The 7,500-nt window shown below is 55.8% G+C and overlaps 3 non-coding genes across 3 annotated transcripts in view; all 3 read right to left on the bottom strand.

Annotated features, from left to right (window-relative positions):
* Positions 1–1,446, bottom strand: part of LOC126320676 (large subunit ribosomal RNA) — a 4,222-nt gene extending 2,776 nt beyond the window's left edge. Inside the window, exon 1 of the ribosomal RNA XR_007558174.1 lies at positions 1–1,446. This exon is cut by the window's left edge and continues 2,776 nt beyond it. This is a non-coding gene — a ribosomal RNA (large subunit ribosomal RNA).
* A 188-nt stretch (positions 1,447–1,634) lies between these two features.
* On the bottom strand, positions 1,635–1,789 carry LOC126320715 (5.8S ribosomal RNA). Its single transcript, XR_007558208.1, has one exon. It is a non-coding gene; the product is annotated as a 5.8S ribosomal RNA (ribosomal RNA).
* Positions 1,790–2,144: 355 nt separating this feature from the next.
* LOC126320733 (small subunit ribosomal RNA) lies at positions 2,145–4,037 on the bottom strand. The gene has a single exon (XR_007558226.1). It is a non-coding gene; the product is annotated as a small subunit ribosomal RNA (ribosomal RNA).
* Between the last annotated feature and the right edge of the window lie 3,463 nt (positions 4,038–7,500).

Below are 7,500 nucleotides of genomic sequence, written 5' to 3'. Positions count from 1 at the left end.
TCCGATCCGAGTCGTTTGCTCGCGGCTTCAGCATATCAAGCAAGCCGGAGATCTCACCCATTTAAAGTTTGAGAATAGGTTGAGGTCGTTTCGGCCCCAAGGCCTCTAATCATTCGCTTTACCGGATGAGACTCGTACGAGCACCAGCTATCCTGAGGGAAACTTCGGAGGGAACCAGCTACTAGATGGTTCGATTAGTCTTTCGCCCCTATACCCAGCTCCGACGATCGATTTGCACGTCAGAATCGCTACGGACCTCCATCAGGGTTTCCCCTGACTTCGTCCTGGCCAGGCATAGTTCACCATCTTTCGGGTCCCAACGTGTACGCTCTAGGTGCGCCTCACCTCGCAATGAGGACGAGACGCCCCGGGAGTGCGGAGGCCGCCGCCCCGTGAAGGGCGGGGAAGCCCCATCCTCCCTCGGCCCGCGCAAGGCGAGACCTTCACTTTCATTACGCCTTTAGGTTTCGTACAGCCCAATGACTCGCGCACATGTTAGACTCCTTGGTCCGTGTTTCAAGACGGGTCGTGAAATTGTCCAAAGCTGAAGCGCCGCTGACGGGAGCGATTATTCCGCCCGAGAGCATCCCGAGCCAACAGCGGCGCGGGTCCGGGGCCGGGCCAGGTAGGTCCGTCATCCGGGAAGAACCGCGCGCGCTTGCCGGGAGCCCGAGCGCCCAAAGGGGCGAATCGACTCCTCCAGATATACCGCCGAGCAGCCAGCCAGGACACCGGGGCTCTGCCCAACAGACGCGAACCGAGGCCCGCGGAAGGACAGGCTGCGCACCCGGGCCGTAGGCCGGCACCCAGCGGGTCGCGACGTCCTACTAGGGGAGAAGTGCGGCCCACCGCACACCGGAACGGCCCCACCCCGCGGCGAGTGGAAAGGCAACCGGACACGACCCCGCCGCGGATTGCTCCGCGCGGGCGGCCGGCCCCATCTGCCGAGGGCGGGGGCCAGTGGCCGGATGGGCGTGAATCTCACCCGTTCGACCTTTCGGACTTCTCACGTTTACCCCAGAACGGTTTCACGTACTTTTGAACTCTCTCTTCAAAGTTCTTTTCAACTTTCCCTCACGGTACTTGTTCGCTATCGGTCTCGTGGTCATATTTAGTCTCAGATGGAGTTTACCACCCACTTGGAGCTGCACTCTCAAGCAACCCGACTCGAAGGAGAGGTCCCGCCGACGCTCGCACCGGCCGCTACGGGCCTGGCACCCTCTACGGGCCATGGCCTCATTCAAGTTGGACTTGGGCTCGGCGCGAGGCGTCGGGGTAGTGGACCCTCCCGAACACCACATGCCACGACAGGCGGCAGCCTGCGGGGTTCGGTGCTGGACTCTTCCCTGTTCGCTCGCCGCTACTGGGGGAATCCTTGTTAGTTTCTTTTCCTCCGCTTAGTAATATGCTTAAATTCAGCGGGTAGTCTCGCCTGCTCTGAGGTCGTTGTACGAGGTGTCGCACGCCACACCGCCAGCCGGCTGTGCACGCTACCGAGAAAGCACCGGTATGCGAACCGCCAGGCGACGGGCGCGCATCGCACGTTTAAGGAGACGCGGCCGGCCACACAGGCGACCACGACACTCCCAGGCGCCCGAAGCGGGACAAACGCCTCGCGCTTCAGTATACGTAGCCGACCCTCAGCCAGACGTGGCCCGGGAACGGAATCCATGGACCGCAATGTGCGTTCGAAACGTCGATGTTCATGTGTCCTGCAGTTCACATGTCGACGCGCAATTTGCTGCGTTCTTCATCGACCCACGAGCCGAGTGATCCACCGTCCTGGGTGATCTTTATCTTTTCAGTTCTCCACCGTCTCTTTCAAGACAGTTGCAGAGGCGGGACTGAGGCGTTTGACGGCCCCTGTTCCATTACTTTGTGTCCAACGGCCTGACGGCCGATGGGCGTCGTACGGCTCCACACCGGAGCGGACAGGCACTCGGGCGAAAGTCATTCAAAACCGGCGCCAGGCGCCAGGTGCCGCAGGCCAGCCGCTCCAGAGCTTCAGCGCTCGTACCACACAACAACACTTGCGCTAGTTTTGAGAGGCACGCGTGGTTCCGCACGCGGCGCACGGCTACTGCCGTACAGGTAGCGTGTTGCGCGACACGACACGCACATCGAAAGACATGCAGTCTAGTCGGTAATGATCCTTCCGCAGGTTCACCTACGGAAACCTTGTTACGACTTTTACTTCCTCTAAATGATCAAGTTTGGTCATCTTTCCGGTAGCATCGGCAACGACAGAGTCGATGCCGCGTACCAGTCCGAAGACCTCACTAAATCATTCAATCGGTAGTAGCGACGGGCGGTGTGTACAAAGGGCAGGGACGTAATCAACGCGAGCTTATGACTCGCGCTTACTGGGAATTCCTCGTTCATGGGGAACAATTGCAAGCCCCAATCCCTAGCACGAAGGAGGTTCAGCGGGTTACCCCGACCTTTCGGCCTAGGAAGACACGCTGATTCCTTCAGTGTAGCGCGCGTGCGGCCCAGAACATCTAAGGGCATCACAGACCTGTTATTGCTCAATCTCGTGCGGCTAGAAGCCGCCTGTCCCTCTAAGAAGAAAAGTAATCGCTGACAGCACGAAGGATGTCACGCGACTAGTTAGCAGGCTAGAGTCTCGTTCGTTATCGGAATTAACCAGACAAATCGCTCCACCAACTAAGAACGGCCATGCACCACCACCCACCGAATCAAGAAAGAGCTATCAATCTGTCAATCCTTCCGGTGTCCGGGCCTGGTGAGGTTTCCCGTGTTGAGTCAAATTAAGCCGCAGGCTCCACTCCTGGTGGTGCCCTTCCGTCAATTCCTTTAAGTTTCAGCTTTGCAACCATACTTCCCCCGGAACCCAAAAGCTTTGGTTTCCCGGAGGCTGCCCGCCGAGTCATCGGAGGAACTGCGGCGGATCGCTGGCTGGCATCGTTTATGGTTAGAACTAGGGCGGTATCTGATCGCCTTCGAACCTCTAACTTTCGTTCTTGATTAATGAAAACATACTTGGCAAATGCTTTCGCTTCTGTTCGTCTTGCGACGATCCAAGAATTTCACCTCTAACGTCGCAATACGAATGCCCCCGCCTGTCCCTATTAATCATTACCTCGGGTTCCGAAAACCAACAAAATAGAACCGAGGTCCTATTCCATTATTCCATGCACACAGTATTCAGGCGGGCTTGCCTGCTTTAAGCACTCTAATTTGTTCAAAGTAAACGTGCCGGCCCACCGAGACACTCAACTAAGAGCACCCTGGTAGGATTTCAACGGGGTCCGCCTCGGGACGCGCAAGCACGCCTTCGGCTCGCCCCACCGGCAGGACGTCCCACGATACATGCCAGTTAAACACCGACGGGCGGTGAACCAACAGCGTGGGACACAAATCCAACTACGAGCTTTTTAACCGCAACAACTTTAATATACGCTATTGGAGCTGGAATTACCGCGGCTGCTGGCACCAGACTTGCCCTCCAATAGATACTCGTTAAAGGATTTAAAGTGTACTCATTCCGATTACGGGGCCTCGGATGAGTCCCGTATCGTTATTTTTCGTCACTACCTCCCCGTGCCGGGAGTGGGTAATTTGCGCGCCTGCTGCCTTCCTTGGATGTGGTAGCCGTTTCTCAGGCTCCCTCTCCGGAATCGAACCCTGATTCCCCGTTACCCGTTACAACCATGGTAGGCGCAGAACCTACCATCGACAGTTGATAAGGCAGACATTTGAAAGATGCGTCGCCGGTACGAGGACCGTGCGATCAGCCCAAAGTTATTCAGAGTCACCAAGGCAAACGGACCAGACGAGCCAATCCGATTGGTTTTGATCTAATAAAAGCGTCCCTTCCATCTCTGGTCGGGACTCTGTTTGCATGTATTAGCTCTAGAATTACCACAGTTATCCAAGTAACGTGGGTACGATCTAAGGAACCATAACTGATTTAATGAGCCATTCGCGGTTTCACCTTAATGCGGCTTGTACTGAGACATGCATGGCTTAATCTTTGAGACAAGCATATGACTACTGGCAGGATCAACCAGGGAGCTGCGTCAACGAGAGCTGAGCAGCCGGCCGCCCGGGAGTGTGTCCCGAGGGCCCGCGCGAACACGCAAGCGTCCGCTCAATTATTCTGCAAACAGGAGGAGGCTGAGCTCCCCTGCACGATACACCTCGAAACCCTCTCAGGTCCCGGCGGCGCGCAGCGCCGTCCTAAGTACTTGGTCGGGTTCGAGAGAGGCGCAATCGCCCGGAGATAGGCGAGTAGACGCTTTCAGTGCGAACACCCGTGCTCCCAACTGAGCTTGCCGCTGCCGACAGAGGCCCGGGAGCGTGCTGTCGTGGCATTGCCGGCGGGAAACAACACGCGCCACCTACGGTGACCGGCAGCTCCAACGCCAGCGCCACAGAAGGGCAAAGCCCCACTTGGGTGCAGAAGCGAACTCTCCCAGCACAGCGCACGCGCCAACACGTCCGCAGAGCTGCGATACAAACCACCTGCGAGAACCGCTGGGGGCGACCGAGCAGCAGACGGCGTCGCGACGCCGAGTGCCGGGCGGCGGCGCATCCTCAACGCACACAGTCCGCAATCGGACCAGCACACTGCAGATGTCCACCGCGCTTCGCACCGGGCTCGGCAGAACCCACTTTGGCCGCCTGGCGCCGCGCGCAGGGTGCGCCGGCGCATAGCTGGGACGCCAGCCGGGCCCGTCGGCCGGCGCTCCTGCCACTGGGCGCCCCCCACCAGCCGGCTGTAGTGCGTGCGCTCACGCAGCGCGCGGCCAGCACGCCGGGCGGCCCCCCCTCACCGGCCGGGGACTGTCCCGCCAAGCCACAGCCTCGTATCGCTTCATACCCACATGGCCAACTCAGGTTCGGGGGCATGGCGGGTACCGCCGAAACAACCGGTTCACAGATGTACCGATCGTCGCTATCACCGATGCACCTGCAGCGCGAACAACCGCTCAACAACTGATTTCCAGTTCATTTGCGGATCTTTGGCAGCAAACGTATACGTCAATCTACATTTGCGAAATCTACGATTCTGGCATGCCTGCATGTTATGTGTCACGACACGCTACATCAGCCCACATACACACTGCGGCATGTACACGAGAGAACACGTGGAAGATGGTCCGCGCACGTGTGCAATGTCCCTTGCGCGGTCGACTGTCAACCGGCCTCTGTAGCATGTCGCAGATGTGGAACGCGGTCCACCGTGCTATCATGTTGTGTGGGGCAATACGATTAAATAGGAAAACCCTCGTCGCTACATCAACAGACGGCTCACGCTGATTCCCGGCAGAGGGAGGAGGGGGGGGGGGGGGGGCCAACATGCAATACTTTCGTCCGTACCTACTTACCACATGTCTGTACGGCGTACAACAGTGCAATCTCGCTGTAATGGGGAGACGAGACAAGTAGCATCGTGCACAACATATGGCCCTTATGATTCGCCATTGTAGGGCGCAGCCGGTGTACGGTCAAGCATGTGCCACATTATGTCACTCAGTACGTAACGACGGATGATCAGTGTGGGTTACGCGTACATCAGCGGACAGTCCACACAGGCCGTACCACAACGTACACTGACTGCATCGACAACCGAATGCAACTGAACAGCTGCAAGGCTCATTTCACAAACAAACGCCTGACCGACCAGCTTGGAAGGGCAGGAGGGGAGGGCGATATTCGTTCTGTAGCGGTACACCCTTCCAGTGGTTAGCGGGACTGTGTAGAAAGTACGCAACACTCGAAAGACCTTTATGTGAGGGTACGCACCATGGCATCAAGAAATACACATGACACCAGAGGATCCAAGCAGTGAACTATGTTCAGAGGGTTGCTGTTAGGCAAAGCTACATTCCTGTGACGTTACATGTGACAGTTAAGGTGCAGTGTAAGTTAGGTTAAGGTGCAGTGTAAGTTAGGTTAAGGTGCAGTGTAAGTTAGGTTAAGGTGCAGTGTAAGTTAGGTTAAGGTGCAGTGTAAGTTAGGTTAAGGTGCAGTGTAAGTTAGGTTAAGGTGCAGTGTAAGTTAGGTTAAGGTGCAGTGTAAGTTAGGTTAAGGTGCAGTGTAACTTAGGTTAAGGTGCAGTGTAAGTTAGGTTAAGGTGCAGTGTAAGTTAGGTTAAGGTGCAGTGTAACTTAGGTTAAGGTGCAGTGTAACTTAGGTTAAGGTGCAGTGTAACTTAGGTTAAGGTGCAGTGTAACTTAGGTTAAGGTGCAGTGTAACTTAGGTTAAGGTGCAGTGTAACTTAGGTTAAGGTGCAGTGTAACTTAGGTTAAGGTGCAGTGTAAGTTAGGTTAAGGTGCAGTGTAAGTTAGGTTAAGGTGCAGTGTAAGTTAGGTTAAGGTGCAGCGTAACTTAGGTTAAGGTGCAGCGTAACTTAGGTTAAGGTGCAGCGTAACTTAGGTTAAGGTGCAGCGTAACTTAGGTTAAGGTGCAGCGTAACTTAGGTTAAGGTGCAGCGTAACTTAGGTTAAGGTGCAGCGTAACTTAGGTTAAGGTGCAGCGTAACTTAGGTTAAGGTGCAGCGTGGGTTAGGTTAGGGGCCAACGTGGGTTAGGTTAGGGGCCAACGTGGGTTAGGTTAGGGGCCAACGTGGGTTAGGTTAGGGGCCAACGTGGGTTAGGTTAGGGGCCAACGTGGGTTAGGTTAGGGGCCAACGTGGGTTAGGTTAGGGGCCAACGTGGGTTAGGTTAGGGGCCAACGTGGGTTAGGTTAGGGGCCAACGTGGGTTAGGTTAGGGGCCAACGTGGGTTAGGTTAGGGGCCAACGTGGGTTAGGTTAGGGGCCAACGTGGGTTAGGTTAGGGGCCAACGTGGGTTAGGTTAGGGGCCAACGTGGGTTAGGTTAAGGGCCAACGTGGGTTAGGTTAAGGGCCAACGTGGGTTAGGTTAAGGGCCAACGTGGGTTAGGTTAAGGGCCAACGTGGGTTAGGTTAAGGGCCAACGTGGGTTAGGTTAAGGGCCAACGTGGGTTAGGTTAAGGGCCAACGTGGGTTAGGTTAAGGGCCAACGTGGGTTAGGTTAAGGGCCAACGTGGGTTAGGTTAAGGGCCAACGTGGGTTAGGTTAAGGGCCAACGTGGGTTAGGTTGCCAGAGATGTGTCAAATCAGGATGTACGTTTGGCTGGTGTCAGGTGGTGGGTTGGTTCGATGCCTTTATAAGGGGTGTGGCCAAAGGGTATTTTATTACTTGTACCTTTTGTGTTGTGGCGTGGCGTTGCGTCCTGTGTTGATACTGGGTGGACCACTGTGGGTGTTGCTGGCTGATTTGAGCTGCGTTGTTTGCGGGTGATGTGAGACATTCTGTCTTATTAGTGGACGTGACGTTCCTCTTGTCGTTGTTTGGATAGTGTCCTGTGGCAGCGAGGATAAAATGGATGTTGTTGAACGATAGTGCTTTGGTGCTTTCGCTTTGTTACACACAGAGTGGACTGTGAGATAGGGTGACTGGGTCGAGTGCGGTTCACACTGTCCTCCCCAGTTTACAGTATGTATCATCT

This window comes from Schistocerca gregaria, unplaced genomic scaffold, assembly GCF_023897955.1.
Source record: "Schistocerca gregaria isolate iqSchGreg1 unplaced genomic scaffold, iqSchGreg1.2 ptg000742l, whole genome shotgun sequence".
In the NCBI taxonomy this organism is placed as follows: Eukaryota; Metazoa; Arthropoda; class Insecta; order Orthoptera; family Acrididae; genus Schistocerca; species Schistocerca gregaria.
This window is presented reverse-complemented; position numbering and strand designations above follow the sequence as displayed.